This window comes from Schistocerca americana, unplaced genomic scaffold (assembly GCF_021461395.2).
Source record: "Schistocerca americana isolate TAMUIC-IGC-003095 unplaced genomic scaffold, iqSchAmer2.1 HiC_scaffold_363, whole genome shotgun sequence".
Lineage (NCBI taxonomy): Eukaryota > Metazoa > Arthropoda > Insecta > Orthoptera > Acrididae > Schistocerca > Schistocerca americana.
This window is the reverse complement of record NW_025726086.1, coordinates 137,735-151,543: the sequence shown is the minus strand read 5'-3', so window position 1 is coordinate 151,543 and position 13,809 is coordinate 137,735. Positions and strand designations below refer to the sequence as shown.

The 13,809-nt window shown below is 50.1% G+C and overlaps 24 non-coding genes across 24 annotated transcripts; all 24 read right to left on the bottom strand.

The window, feature by feature from the left end:
- Positions 1-535: 535 nt before the first annotated feature.
- On the bottom strand, positions 536-617 carry Trnas-cga. Its single transcript has one exon. It is a non-coding gene; the product is annotated as a tRNA-Ser (tRNA).
- A 138-nt stretch (positions 618-755) lies between these two features.
- Positions 756-828, bottom strand: Trnak-uuu. Its single transcript has one exon. It is a non-coding gene; the product is annotated as a tRNA-Lys (tRNA).
- A 528-nt stretch (positions 829-1,356) lies between these two features.
- On the bottom strand, positions 1,357-1,429 carry Trnaf-gaa. Its single transcript has one exon. It is a non-coding gene; the product is annotated as a tRNA-Phe (tRNA).
- A 558-nt stretch (positions 1,430-1,987) lies between these two features.
- Trnas-uga lies at positions 1,988-2,069 on the bottom strand. Its single transcript has one exon. It is a non-coding gene; the product is annotated as a tRNA-Ser (tRNA).
- A 680-nt stretch (positions 2,070-2,749) lies between these two features.
- Positions 2,750-2,831, bottom strand: Trnas-cga. Its single transcript has one exon. It is a non-coding gene; the product is annotated as a tRNA-Ser (tRNA).
- A 138-nt stretch (positions 2,832-2,969) lies between these two features.
- Positions 2,970-3,042, bottom strand: Trnak-uuu. Its single transcript has one exon. It is a non-coding gene; the product is annotated as a tRNA-Lys (tRNA).
- Positions 3,043-3,570: 528 nt separating this feature from the next.
- Positions 3,571-3,643, bottom strand: Trnaf-gaa. Its single transcript has one exon. It is a non-coding gene; the product is annotated as a tRNA-Phe (tRNA).
- Positions 3,644-4,201: 558 nt separating this feature from the next.
- Positions 4,202-4,283, bottom strand: Trnas-uga. The gene has a single exon. It is a non-coding gene; the product is annotated as a tRNA-Ser (tRNA).
- A 680-nt stretch (positions 4,284-4,963) lies between these two features.
- Positions 4,964-5,045, bottom strand: Trnas-cga. The gene has a single exon. It is a non-coding gene; the product is annotated as a tRNA-Ser (tRNA).
- A 138-nt stretch (positions 5,046-5,183) lies between these two features.
- Trnak-uuu lies at positions 5,184-5,256 on the bottom strand. Its single transcript has one exon. It is a non-coding gene; the product is annotated as a tRNA-Lys (tRNA).
- Positions 5,257-5,784: 528 nt separating this feature from the next.
- Trnaf-gaa lies at positions 5,785-5,857 on the bottom strand. Its single transcript has one exon. It is a non-coding gene; the product is annotated as a tRNA-Phe (tRNA).
- Positions 5,858-6,415: 558 nt separating this feature from the next.
- Trnas-uga lies at positions 6,416-6,497 on the bottom strand. The gene has a single exon. It is a non-coding gene; the product is annotated as a tRNA-Ser (tRNA).
- Positions 6,498-7,188: 691 nt separating this feature from the next.
- Trnas-cga lies at positions 7,189-7,270 on the bottom strand. The gene has a single exon. It is a non-coding gene; the product is annotated as a tRNA-Ser (tRNA).
- Positions 7,271-7,408: 138 nt separating this feature from the next.
- Trnak-uuu lies at positions 7,409-7,481 on the bottom strand. The gene has a single exon. It is a non-coding gene; the product is annotated as a tRNA-Lys (tRNA).
- A 528-nt stretch (positions 7,482-8,009) lies between these two features.
- On the bottom strand, positions 8,010-8,082 carry Trnaf-gaa. The gene has a single exon. It is a non-coding gene; the product is annotated as a tRNA-Phe (tRNA).
- Positions 8,083-8,640: 558 nt separating this feature from the next.
- Trnas-uga lies at positions 8,641-8,722 on the bottom strand. The gene has a single exon. It is a non-coding gene; the product is annotated as a tRNA-Ser (tRNA).
- Positions 8,723-9,402: 680 nt separating this feature from the next.
- Positions 9,403-9,484, bottom strand: Trnas-cga. Its single transcript has one exon. It is a non-coding gene; the product is annotated as a tRNA-Ser (tRNA).
- A 138-nt stretch (positions 9,485-9,622) lies between these two features.
- Trnak-uuu lies at positions 9,623-9,695 on the bottom strand. Its single transcript has one exon. It is a non-coding gene; the product is annotated as a tRNA-Lys (tRNA).
- A 528-nt stretch (positions 9,696-10,223) lies between these two features.
- Trnaf-gaa lies at positions 10,224-10,296 on the bottom strand. The gene has a single exon. It is a non-coding gene; the product is annotated as a tRNA-Phe (tRNA).
- A 558-nt stretch (positions 10,297-10,854) lies between these two features.
- On the bottom strand, positions 10,855-10,936 carry Trnas-uga. Its single transcript has one exon. It is a non-coding gene; the product is annotated as a tRNA-Ser (tRNA).
- Positions 10,937-11,616: 680 nt separating this feature from the next.
- Positions 11,617-11,698, bottom strand: Trnas-cga. The gene has a single exon. It is a non-coding gene; the product is annotated as a tRNA-Ser (tRNA).
- Positions 11,699-11,836: 138 nt separating this feature from the next.
- On the bottom strand, positions 11,837-11,909 carry Trnak-uuu. Its single transcript has one exon. It is a non-coding gene; the product is annotated as a tRNA-Lys (tRNA).
- A 528-nt stretch (positions 11,910-12,437) lies between these two features.
- On the bottom strand, positions 12,438-12,510 carry Trnaf-gaa. The gene has a single exon. It is a non-coding gene; the product is annotated as a tRNA-Phe (tRNA).
- Positions 12,511-13,068: 558 nt separating this feature from the next.
- Positions 13,069-13,150, bottom strand: Trnas-uga. Its single transcript has one exon. It is a non-coding gene; the product is annotated as a tRNA-Ser (tRNA).
- Positions 13,151-13,809: the final 659 nt, after the last annotated feature.

Genomic DNA, 13,809 nt, shown 5'->3' with positions numbered 1-13,809 from the left:
CTTTGTTTGAAAGCCTAACGCTCTACCGACTCAGCTATGCGGGCCCACGCACGAGCATTATCGTACAGCTGCGTGGTGTGCGAGTGATTCGCATGTTGTAATTACTGGCTTATGGCTCCAATGGCGACTTCACCGACTTCCCGCTGACGCACCGCTGACGCTAGTTTTCTGTCGTCTTAAAACGATGGGCATACCTCCAAGCAACTGCGAGATCTTATGAAAAGAAACGCTGCACCACTGCCTTTGCCGCGCTCGAATGATTGAATTGCGATTCTTAAAAAGAAATGAATGTTCGCTCTGTCCAACACTTTCGAGCACATCTGTGTACTCACGATCTCAGCGACGGCTTTCTGCAGTCCCAGCATCAGCGCGAGGTGAACCGATGGCCACAGTAAGCAGCGGTCGTCGCGAAACTCAGTGTTCTTAAACGGAAACTTTCGTCTTGTTGAGAATGGCGTCACTGGTTTGCACCCGCATTCGCCCACGCATGTCACAGGTGTGCGAAAATTTTTGCTCCTCTTTACGCAAAATCGCACGCAGCCGGTAGGATTCGAACCTACGCTCCCAGAGGGAATCTGATTTCGAGTCAGACGCCTTAACCACTCGGCCACGACTGCCGGTAGCGCGGTGTTGTCCCGACACATGCAACTGCTACTGTTTAAAGCACTGTGGTGTCAGAAACAGGCGTAGCTGCATTATTTTCCGTAGCGTTTCCACCGCTACCAGACGAATCGCTACCAAAGTATTAAAATTTCCGCCCGGACAGGGACTTGAACCCTGGACCCTTAGGTTAAAAGCCTAATGCTCTACCGACTGAGCTATCCGGGCTCACGCGACGCTGTGAAACCTCCCACGATGCACAACTCACGTCCTTTACTGCTGTGCAATCGCTGCATGGGGCCGTTACTAATAAAACGTCGCCTAAATGCTGTCTGCAAACTTATCGCGATAAGCTCGTAACACACTACCGAAGACTGCTGACACACGATGCAACAACAAATTGCAGGAGTCGTTACGTCTCATACGTTGGAGCAGCGAATTTACATGTTTTGTCGACACTCACTGGGCAATTGGAAAATTCGCAAGCATTTCGAATGCAATGTTTCCCACGTTTTCGCTCATTTCACGGTTCCGTTGAAGACGTTCTTCACCACCTGACACAGAAAAAGGAACGCAATCGGTAGGACTTTTTTGATTCTTTTGCTTCTAAGGGAGTCAGTTGTCTAGTGAGTTCCTCTTATGGCATGCACTAGACAACCAGAACACCTACAGGAGAGAGTCATTGTTGTTGTCAGCGGTAGTTGCATTATCACCAACGCAGAGCAATTCCATTGGCGTCGCATCAAAACGAGTACCTGCCGAAACCCGGGATCGAACCAGGGACCTTTAGATCTTCAGTCTAACGCTCTCCCAACTGAGCTATTTCGGCTGACGTTGAACGGTGCTGTTTGCATGTGTTCGTCAAACTCTGCCTCGTTGCCAATTTCACAGTCACCTTCGTCTGATAAGACACAGGGACGCTGAAAGGCGAGCAGCCGATGCAGTGAAGTCCCACACACATTTCTTCTGCTTCCATCATCGTAACAAGCAAACATGTCGACTCGATTCGTGTAATATTCACTTCGCTGACTTCACGTGACGCCGCGCTGACGCTAGAAAACCCGTGCTATATCGATGCCAGGGGCAACTCATGTGCAGAGAACGACACAAGAAGGAGTGAGCCTCTCCACCGTATGAGAGGCAGTTTCTAGCAGATACACACGGTAAAACATTCGACTTGCGTTAGCTCATAAATTGCTACACGTCATCGTCTGCAAGCTAAAATGGACTGTGATACGAGGAGATGAGCTGCGGCTTCTGGACGCGACTGTAACGCTGCGCCCTGGATCAAATAGTACTGCACATTGCTGGTGACCCACGTGTTTAGTAGTGACGCAACTGCTAGGATGCAGCTGAAACGTCCATCTTTTGAGAGCGAGAAAATTTTCGCAGTCGGCAGGACTCGAACCTACGCTCCCAGAGGGAATCTGATTTCAAGTCAGACGCCTTAACCACTCGGCCACGACTGCCGGTGGCAGAAGCGACTCCCGACAAGTGAAACCGCCACCTTTACAAGCAATCTGATGGCAGAAAACGGCGTGGCCTCACTCTTTTCCGTAGGGTTTCCATTAGCCGTTACGAAAGTGTATTAATTTTCGCCCAGACAGGGACTTGAACCCAGGACCCTTTGTTTGAAAGCCTAACGCTCTACCGACTCAGCTATGCGGGCCCACGCACGAGCATTATCGTACAGCTGCGTGGTGTGCGAGTGATTCGCATGTTGTAATTACTGGCTTATGGCTCCAATGGCGACTTCACCGACTTCCCGCTGACGCTAGTTTTCTGTCGTCTTAAAACGATGGGCATACCTCCAAGCAACTGCGAGATCTTATGAAAAGAAACGCTGCACCACTGCCTTTGCCGCGCTCGAATGATTGAATTGCGATTCTTAAAAAGAAATGAATGTTCGCTCTGTCCAACACTTTCGAGCACATCTGTGTACTCACGATCTCAGCGACGGCTTTCTGCAGTCCCAGCATCAGCGCGAGGTGAACCGATGGCCACAGTAAGCAGCGGTCGTCGCGAAACTCAGTGTTCTTAAACGGAAACTTTCGTCTTGTTGAGAATGGCGTCACTGGTTTGCACCCGCATTCGCCCACGCATGTCACAGGTGTGCGAAAATTTTTGCTCCTCTTTACGCAAAATCGCACGCAGCCGGTAGGATTCGAACCTACGCTCCCAGAGGGAATCTGATTTCGAGTCAGACGCCTTAACCACTCGGCCACGACTGCCGGTAGCGCGGTGTTGTCCCGACACATGCAACTGCTACTGTTTAAAGCACTGTGGTGTCAGAAACAGGCGTAGCTGCATTATTTTCCGTAGCGTTTCCACCGCTACCAGACGAATCGCTACCAAAGTATTAAAATTTCCGCCCGGACAGGGACTTGAACCCTGGACCCTTAGGTTAAAAGCCTAATGCTCTACCGACTGAGCTATCCGGGCTCACGCGACGCTGTGAAACCTCCCACGATGCACAACTCACGTCCTTTACTGCTGTGCAATCGCTGCATGGGGCCGTTACTAATAAAACGTCGCCTAAATGCTGTCTGCAAACTTATCGCGATAAGCTCGTAACACACTACCGAAGACTGCTGACACACGATGCAACAACAAATTGCAGGAGTCGTTACGTCTCATACGTTGGAGCAGCGAATTTACATGTTTTGTCGACACTCACTGGGCAATTGGAAAATTCGCAAGCATTTCGAATGCAATGTTTCCCACGTTTTCGCTCATTTCACGGTTCCGTTGAAGACGTTCTTCACCACCTGACACAGAAAAAGGAACGCAATCGGTAGGACTTTTTTGATTCTTTTGCTTCTAAGGGAGTCAGTTGTCTAGTGAGTTCCTCTTATGGCATGCACTAGACAACCAGAACACCTACAGGAGAGAGTCATTGTTGTTGTCAGCGGTAGTTGCATTATCACCAACGCAGAGCAATTCCATTGGCGTCGCATCAAAACGAGTACCTGCCGAAACCCGGGATCGAACCAGGGACCTTTAGATCTTCAGTCTAACGCTCTCCCAACTGAGCTATTTCGGCTGACGTTGAACGGTGCTGTTTGCATGTGTTCGTCAAACTCTGCCTCGTTGCCAATTTCACAGTCACCTTCGTCTGATAAGACACAGGGACGCTGAAAGGCGAGCAGCCGATGCAGTGAAGTCCCACACACATTTCTTCTGCTTCCATCATCGTAACAAGCAAACATGTCGACTCGATTCGTGTAATATTCACTTCGCTGACTTCACGTGACGCCGCGCTGACGCTAGAAAACCCGTGCTATATCGATGCCAGGGGCAACTCATGTGCAGAGAACGACACAAGAAGGAGTGAGCCTCTCCACCGTATGAGAGGCAGTTTCTAGCAGATACACACGGTAAAACATTCGACTTGCGTTAGCTCATAAATTGCTACACGTCATCGTCTGCAAGCTAAAATGGACTGTGATACGAGGAGATGAGCTGCGGCTTCTGGACGCGACTGTAACGCTGCGCCCTGGATCAAATAGTACTGCACATTGCTGGTGACCCACGTGTTTAGTAGTGACGCAACTGCTAGGATGCAGCTGAAACGTCCATCTTTTGAGAGCGAGAAAATTTTCGCAGTCGGCAGGACTCGAACCTACGCTCCCAGAGGGAATCTGATTTCAAGTCAGACGCCTTAACCACTCGGCCACGACTGCCGGTGGCAGAAGCGACTCCCGACAAGTGAAACCGCCACCTTTACAAGCAATCTGATGGCAGAAAACGGCGTGGCCTCACTCTTTTCCGTAGGGTTTCCATTAGCCGTTACGAAAGTGTATTAATTTTCGCCCAGACAGGGACTTGAACCCAGGACCCTTTGTTTGAAAGCCTAACGCTCTACCGACTCAGCTATGCGGGCCCACGCACGAGCATTATCGTACAGCTGCGTGGTGTGCGAGTGATTCGCATGTTGTAATTACTGGCTTATGGCTCCAATGGCGACTTCACCGACTTCCCGCTGACGCTAGTTTTCTGTCGTCTTAAAACGATGGGCATACCTCCAAGCAACTGCGAGATCTTATGAAAAGAAACGCTGCACCACTGCCTTTGCCGCGCTCGAATGATTGAATTGCGATTCTTAAAAAGAAATGAATGTTCGCTCTGTCCAACACTTTCGAGCACATCTGTGTACTCACGATCTCAGCGACGGCTTTCTGCAGTCCCAGCATCAGCGCGAGGTGAACCGATGGCCACAGTAAGCAGCGGTCGTCGCGAAACTCAGTGTTCTTAAACGGAAACTTTCGTCTTGTTGAGAATGGCGTCACTGGTTTGCACCCGCATTCGCCCACGCATGTCACAGGTGTGCGAAAATTTTTGCTCCTCTTTACGCAAAATCGCACGCAGCCGGTAGGATTCGAACCTACGCTCCCAGAGGGAATCTGATTTCGAGTCAGACGCCTTAACCACTCGGCCACGACTGCCGGTAGCGCGGTGTTGTCCCGACACATGCAACTGCTACTGTTTAAAGCACTGTGGTGTCAGAAACAGGCGTAGCTGCATTATTTTCCGTAGCGTTTCCACCGCTACCAGACGAATCGCTACCAAAGTATTAAAATTTCCGCCCGGACAGGGACTTGAACCCTGGACCCTTAGGTTAAAAGCCTAATGCTCTACCGACTGAGCTATCCGGGCTCACGCGACGCTGTGAAACCTCCCACGATGCACAACTCACGTCCTTTACTGCTGTGCAATCGCTGCATGGGGCCGTTACTAATAAAACGTCGCCTAAATGCTGTCTGCAAACTTATCGCGATAAGCTCGTAACACACTACCGAAGACTGCTGACACACGATGCAACAACAAATTGCAGGAGTCGTTACGTCTCATACGTTGGAGCAGCGAATTTACATGTTTTGTCGACACTCACTGGGCAATTGGAAAATTCGCAAGCATTTCGAATGCAATGTTTCCCACGTTTTCGCTCATTTCACGGTTCCGTTGAAGACGTTCTTCACCACCTGACACAGAAAAAGGAACGCAATCGGTAGGACTTTTTTGATTCTTTTGCTTCTAAGGGAGTCAGTTGTCTAGTGAGTTCCTCTTATGGCATGCACTAGACAACCAGAACACCTACAGGAGAGAGTCATTGTTGTTGTCAGCGGTAGTTGCATTATCACCAACGCAGAGCAATTCCATTGGCGTCGCATCAAAACGAGTACCTGCCGAAACCCGGGATCGAACCAGGGACCTTTAGATCTTCAGTCTAACGCTCTCCCAACTGAGCTATTTCGGCTGACGTTGAACGGTGCTGTTTGCATGTGTTCGTCAAACTCTGCCTCGTTGCCAATTTCACAGTCACCTTCGTCTGATAAGACACAGGGACGCTGAAAGGCGAGCAGCCGATGCAGTGAAGTCCCACACACATTTCTTCTGCTTCCATCATCGTAACAAGCAAACATGTCGACTCGATTCGTGTAATATTCACTTCGCTGACTTCACGTGACGCCGCGCTGACGCTAGAAAACCCGTGCTATATCGATGCCAGGGGCAACTCATGTGCAGAGAACGACACAAGAAGGAGTGAGCCTCTCCACCGTATGAGAGGCAGTTTCTAGCAGATACACACGGTAAAACATTCGACTTGCGTTAGCTCATAAATTGCTACACGTCATCGTCTGCAAGCTAAAATGGACTGTGATACGAGGAGATGAGCTGCGGCTTCTGGACGCGACTGTAACGCTGCGCCCTGGATCAAATAGTACTGCACATTGCTGGTGACCCACGTGTTTAGTAGTGACGCAACTGCTAGGATGCAGCTGAAACGTCCATCTTTTGAGAGCGAGAAAATTTTCGCAGTCGGCAGGACTCGAACCTACGCTCCCAGAGGGAATCTGATTTCAAGTCAGACGCCTTAACCACTCGGCCACGACTGCCGGTGGCAGAAGCGACTCCCGACAAGTGAAACCGCCACCTTTACAAGCAATCTGATGGCAGAAAACGGCGTGGCCTCACTCTTTTCCGTAGGGTTTCCATTAGCCGTTACGAAAGTGTATTAATTTTCGCCCAGACAGGGACTTGAACCCAGGACCCTTTGTTTGAAAGCCTAACGCTCTACCGACTCAGCTATGCGGGCCCACGCACGAGCATTATCGTACAGCTGCGTGGTGTGCGAGTGATTCGCATGTTGTAATTACTGGCTTATGGCTCCAATGGCGACTTCACCGACTTCCCGCTGACGCACCGCTGACGCTAGTTTTCTGTCGTCTTAAAACGATGGGCATACCTCCAAGCAACTGCGAGATCTTATGAAAAGAAACGCTGCACCACTGCCTTTGCCGCGCTCGAATGATTGAATTGCGATTCTTAAAAAGAAATGAATGTTCGCTCTGTCCAACACTTTCGAGCACATCTGTGTACTCACGATCTCAGCGACGGCTTTCTGCAGTCCCAGCATCAGCGCGAGGTGAACCGATGGCCACAGTAAGCAGCGGTCGTCGCGAAACTCAGTGTTCTTAAACGGAAACTTTCGTCTTGTTGAGAATGGCGTCACTGGTTTGCACCCGCATTCGCCCACGCATGTCACAGGTGTGCGAAAATTTTTGCTCCTCTTTACGCAAAATCGCACGCAGCCGGTAGGATTCGAACCTACGCTCCCAGAGGGAATCTGATTTCGAGTCAGACGCCTTAACCACTCGGCCACGACTGCCGGTAGCGCGGTGTTGTCCCGACACATGCAACTGCTACTGTTTAAAGCACTGTGGTGTCAGAAACAGGCGTAGCTGCATTATTTTCCGTAGCGTTTCCACCGCTACCAGACGAATCGCTACCAAAGTATTAAAATTTCCGCCCGGACAGGGACTTGAACCCTGGACCCTTAGGTTAAAAGCCTAATGCTCTACCGACTGAGCTATCCGGGCTCACGCGACGCTGTGAAACCTCCCACGATGCACAACTCACGTCCTTTACTGCTGTGCAATCGCTGCATGGGGCCGTTACTAATAAAACGTCGCCTAAATGCTGTCTGCAAACTTATCGCGATAAGCTCGTAACACACTACCGAAGACTGCTGACACACGATGCAACAACAAATTGCAGGAGTCGTTACGTCTCATACGTTGGAGCAGCGAATTTACATGTTTTGTCGACACTCACTGGGCAATTGGAAAATTCGCAAGCATTTCGAATGCAATGTTTCCCACGTTTTCGCTCATTTCACGGTTCCGTTGAAGACGTTCTTCACCACCTGACACAGAAAAAGGAACGCAATCGGTAGGACTTTTTTGATTCTTTTGCTTCTAAGGGAGTCAGTTGTCTAGTGAGTTCCTCTTATGGCATGCACTAGACAACCAGAACACCTACAGGAGAGAGTCATTGTTGTTGTCAGCGGTAGTTGCATTATCACCAACGCAGAGCAATTCCATTGGCGTCGCATCAAAACGAGTACCTGCCGAAACCCGGGATCGAACCAGGGACCTTTAGATCTTCAGTCTAACGCTCTCCCAACTGAGCTATTTCGGCTGACGTTGAACGGTGCTGTTTGCATGTGTTCGTCAAACTCTGCCTCGTTGCCAATTTCACAGTCACCTTCGTCTGATAAGACACAGGGACGCTGAAAGGCGAGCAGCCGATGCAGTGAAGTCCCACACACATTTCTTCTGCTTCCATCATCGTAACAAGCAAACATGTCGACTCGATTCGTGTAATATTCACTTCGCTGACTTCACGTGACGCCGCGCTGACGCTAGAAAACCCGTGCTATATCGATGCCAGGGGCAACTCATGTGCAGAGAACGACACAAGAAGGAGTGAGCCTCTCCACCGTATGAGAGGCAGTTTCTAGCAGATACACACGGTAAAACATTCGACTTGCGTTAGCTCATAAATTGCTACACGTCATCGTCTGCAAGCTAAAATGGACTGTGATACGAGGAGATGAGCTGCGGCTTCTGGACGCGACTGTAACGCTGCGCCCTGGATCAAATAGTACTGCACATTGCTGGTGACCCACGTGTTTAGTAGTGACGCAACTGCTAGGATGCAGCTGAAACGTCCATCTTTTGAGAGCGAGAAAATTTTCGCAGTCGGCAGGACTCGAACCTACGCTCCCAGAGGGAATCTGATTTCAAGTCAGACGCCTTAACCACTCGGCCACGACTGCCGGTGGCAGAAGCGACTCCCGACAAGTGAAACCGCCACCTTTACAAGCAATCTGATGGCAGAAAACGGCGTGGCCTCACTCTTTTCCGTAGGGTTTCCATTAGCCGTTACGAAAGTGTATTAATTTTCGCCCAGACAGGGACTTGAACCCAGGACCCTTTGTTTGAAAGCCTAACGCTCTACCGACTCAGCTATGCGGGCCCACGCACGAGCATTATCGTACAGCTGCGTGGTGTGCGAGTGATTCGCATGTTGTAATTACTGGCTTATGGCTCCAATGGCGACTTCACCGACTTCCCGCTGACGCTAGTTTTCTGTCGTCTTAAAACGATGGGCATACCTCCAAGCAACTGCGAGATCTTATGAAAAGAAACGCTGCACCACTGCCTTTGCCGCGCTCGAATGATTGAATTGCGATTCTTAAAAAGAAATGAATGTTCGCTCTGTCCAACACTTTCGAGCACATCTGTGTACTCACGATCTCAGCGACGGCTTTCTGCAGTCCCAGCATCAGCGCGAGGTGAACCGATGGCCACAGTAAGCAGCGGTCGTCGCGAAACTCAGTGTTCTTAAACGGAAACTTTCGTCTTGTTGAGAATGGCGTCACTGGTTTGCACCCGCATTCGCCCACGCATGTCACAGGTGTGCGAAAATTTTTGCTCCTCTTTACGCAAAATCGCACGCAGCCGGTAGGATTCGAACCTACGCTCCCAGAGGGAATCTGATTTCGAGTCAGACGCCTTAACCACTCGGCCACGACTGCCGGTAGCGCGGTGTTGTCCCGACACATGCAACTGCTACTGTTTAAAGCACTGTGGTGTCAGAAACAGGCGTAGCTGCATTATTTTCCGTAGCGTTTCCACCGCTACCAGACGAATCGCTACCAAAGTATTAAAATTTCCGCCCGGACAGGGACTTGAACCCTGGACCCTTAGGTTAAAAGCCTAATGCTCTACCGACTGAGCTATCCGGGCTCACGCGACGCTGTGAAACCTCCCACGATGCACAACTCACGTCCTTTACTGCTGTGCAATCGCTGCATGGGGCCGTTACTAATAAAACGTCGCCTAAATGCTGTCTGCAAACTTATCGCGATAAGCTCGTAACACACTACCGAAGACTGCTGACACACGATGCAACAACAAATTGCAGGAGTCGTTACGTCTCATACGTTGGAGCAGCGAATTTACATGTTTTGTCGACACTCACTGGGCAATTGGAAAATTCGCAAGCATTTCGAATGCAATGTTTCCCACGTTTTCGCTCATTTCACGGTTCCGTTGAAGACGTTCTTCACCACCTGACACAGAAAAAGGAACGCAATCGGTAGGACTTTTTTGATTCTTTTGCTTCTAAGGGAGTCAGTTGTCTAGTGAGTTCCTCTTATGGCATGCACTAGACAACCAGAACACCTACAGGAGAGAGTCATTGTTGTTGTCAGCGGTAGTTGCATTATCACCAACGCAGAGCAATTCCATTGGCGTCGCATCAAAACGAGTACCTGCCGAAACCCGGGATCGAACCAGGGACCTTTAGATCTTCAGTCTAACGCTCTCCCAACTGAGCTATTTCGGCTGACGTTGAACGGTGCTGTTTGCATGTGTTCGTCAAACTCTGCCTCGTTGCCAATTTCACAGTCACCTTCGTCTGATAAGACACAGGGACGCTGAAAGGCGAGCAGCCGATGCAGTGAAGTCCCACACACATTTCTTCTGCTTCCATCATCGTAACAAGCAAACATGTCGACTCGATTCGTGTAATATTCACTTCGCTGACTTCACGTGACGCCGCGCTGACGCTAGAAAACCCGTGCTATATCGATGCCAGGGGCAACTCATGTGCAGAGAACGACACAAGAAGGAGTGAGCCTCTCCACCGTATGAGAGGCAGTTTCTAGCAGATACACACGGTAAAACATTCGACTTGCGTTAGCTCATAAATTGCTACACGTCATCGTCTGCAAGCTAAAATGGACTGTGATACGAGGAGATGAGCTGCGGCTTCTGGACGCGACTGTAACGCTGCGCCCTGGATCAAATAGTACTGCACATTGCTGGTGACCCACGTGTTTAGTAGTGACGCAACTGCTAGGATGCAGCTGAAACGTCCATCTTTTGAGAGCGAGAAAATTTTCGCAGTCGGCAGGACTCGAACCTACGCTCCCAGAGGGAATCTGATTTCAAGTCAGACGCCTTAACCACTCGGCCACGACTGCCGGTGGCAGAAGCGACTCCCGACAAGTGAAACCGCCACCTTTACAAGCAATCTGATGGCAGAAAACGGCGTGGCCTCACTCTTTTCCGTAGGGTTTCCATTAGCCGTTACGAAAGTGTATTAATTTTCGCCCAGACAGGGACTTGAACCCAGGACCCTTTGTTTGAAAGCCTAACGCTCTACCGACTCAGCTATGCGGGCCCACGCACGAGCATTATCGTACAGCTGCGTGGTGTGCGAGTGATTCGCATGTTGTAATTACTGGCTTATGGCTCCAATGGCGACTTCACCGACTTCCCGCTGACGCTAGTTTTCTGTCGTCTTAAAACGATGGGCATACCTCCAAGCAACTGCGAGATCTTATGAAAAGAAACGCTGCACCACTGCCTTTGCCGCGCTCGAATGATTGAATTGCGATTCTTAAAAAGAAATGAATGTTCGCTCTGTCCAACACTTTCGAGCACATCTGTGTACTCACGATCTCAGCGACGGCTTTCTGCAGTCCCAGCATCAGCGCGAGGTGAACCGATGGCCACAGTAAGCAGCGGTCGTCGCGAAACTCAGTGTTCTTAAACGGAAACTTTCGTCTTGTTGAGAATGGCGTCACTGGTTTGCACCCGCATTCGCCCACGCATGTCACAGGTGTGCGAAAATTTTTGCTCCTCTTTACGCAAAATCGCACGCAGCCGGTAGGATTCGAACCTACGCTCCCAGAGGGAATCTGATTTCGAGTCAGACGCCTTAACCACTCGGCCACGACTGCCGGTAGCGCGGTGTTGTCCCGACACATGCAACTGCTACTGTTTAAAGCACTGTGGTGTCAGAAACAGGCGTAGCTGCATTATTTTCCGTAGCGTTTCCACCGCTACCAGACGAATCGCTACCAAAGTATTAAAATTTCCGCCCGGACAGGGACTTGAACCCTGGACCCTTAGGTTAAAAGCCTAATGCTCTACCGACTGAGCTATCCGGGCTCACGCGACGCTGTGAAACCTCCCACGATGCACAACTCACGTCCTTTACTGCTGTGCAATCGCTGCATGGGGCCGTTACTAATAAAACGTCGCCTAAATGCTGTCTGCAAACTTATCGCGATAAGCTCGTAACACACTACCGAAGACTGCTGACACACGATGCAACAACAAATTGCAGGAGTCGTTACGTCTCATACGTTGGAGCAGCGAATTTACATGTTTTGTCGACACTCACTGGGCAATTGGAAAATTCGCAAGCATTTCGAATGCAATGTTTCCCACGTTTTCGCTCATTTCACGGTTCCGTTGAAGACGTTCTTCACCACCTGACACAGAAAAAGGAACGCAATCGGTAGGACTTTTTTGATTCTTTTGCTTCTAAGGGAGTCAGTTGTCTAGTGAGTTCCTCTTATGGCATGCACTAGACAACCAGAACACCTACAGGAGAGAGTCATTGTTGTTGTCAGCGGTAGTTGCATTATCACCAACGCAGAGCAATTCCATTGGCGTCGCATCAAAACGAGTACCTGCCGAAACCCGGGATCGAACCAGGGACCTTTAGATCTTCAGTCTAACGCTCTCCCAACTGAGCTATTTCGGCTGACGTTGAACGGTGCTGTTTGCATGTGTTCGTCAAACTCTGCCTCGTTGCCAATTTCACAGTCACCTTCGTCTGATAAGACACAGGGACGCTGAAAGGCGAGCAGCCGATGCAGTGAAGTCCCACACACATTTCTTCTGCTTCCATCATCGTAACAAGCAAACATGTCGACTCGATTCGTGTAATATTCACTTCGCTGACTTCACGTGACGCCGCGCTGACGCTAGAAAACCCGTGCTATATCGATGCCAGGGGCAACTCATGTGCAGAGAACGACACAAGAAGGAGTGAGCCTCTCCACCGTATGAGAGGCAGTTTCTAGCAGATACACACGGTAAAACATTCGACTTGCGTTAGCTCATAAATTGCTACACGTCATCGTCTGCAAGCTAAAATGGACTGTGATACGAGGAGATGAGCTGCGGCTTCTGGACGCGACTGTAACGCTGCGCCCTGGATCAAATAGTACTGCACATTGCTGGTGACCCACGTGTTTAGTAGTGACGCAACTGCTAGGATGCAGCTGAAACGTCCATCTTTTGAGAGCGAGAAAATTTTCGCAGTCGGCAGGACTCGAACCTACGCTCCCAGAGGGAATCTGATTTCAAGTCAGACGCCTTAACCACTCGGCCACGACTGCCGGTGGCAGAAGCGACTCCCGACAAGTGAAACCGCCACCTTTACAAGCAATCTGATGGCAGAAAACGGCGTGGCCTCACTCTTTTCCGTAGGGTTTCCATTAGCCGTTACGAAAGTGTATTAATTTTCGCCCAGACAGGGACTTGAACCCAGGACCCTTTGTTTGAAAGCCTAACGCTCTACCGACTCAGCTATGCGGGCCCACGCACGAGCATTATCGTACAGCTGCGTGGTGTGCGAGTGATTCGCATGTTGTAATTACTGGCTTATGGCTCCAATGGCGACTTCACCGACTTCCCGCTGACGCACCGCTGACGCTAGTTTTCTGTCGTCTTAAAACGATGGGCATACCTCCAAGCAACTGCGAGATCTTATGAAAAGAAACGCTGCACCACTGCCTTTGCCGCGCTCGAATGATTGAATTGCGATTCTTAAAAAGAAATGAATGTTCGCTCTGTCCAACACTTTCGAGCACATCTGTGTACTCACGATCTCAGCGACGGCTTTCTGCAGTCCCAGCATCAGCGCGAGGTGAACCGATGGCCACAGTAAGCAGCGGTCGTCGCGAAACTCAGTGTTCTTAAACGGAAACTTTCGTCTTGTTGAGAATGGCGTCACTGGTTTGCACCCGCATTCGCCCACGCATGTCACAGGTGTGCG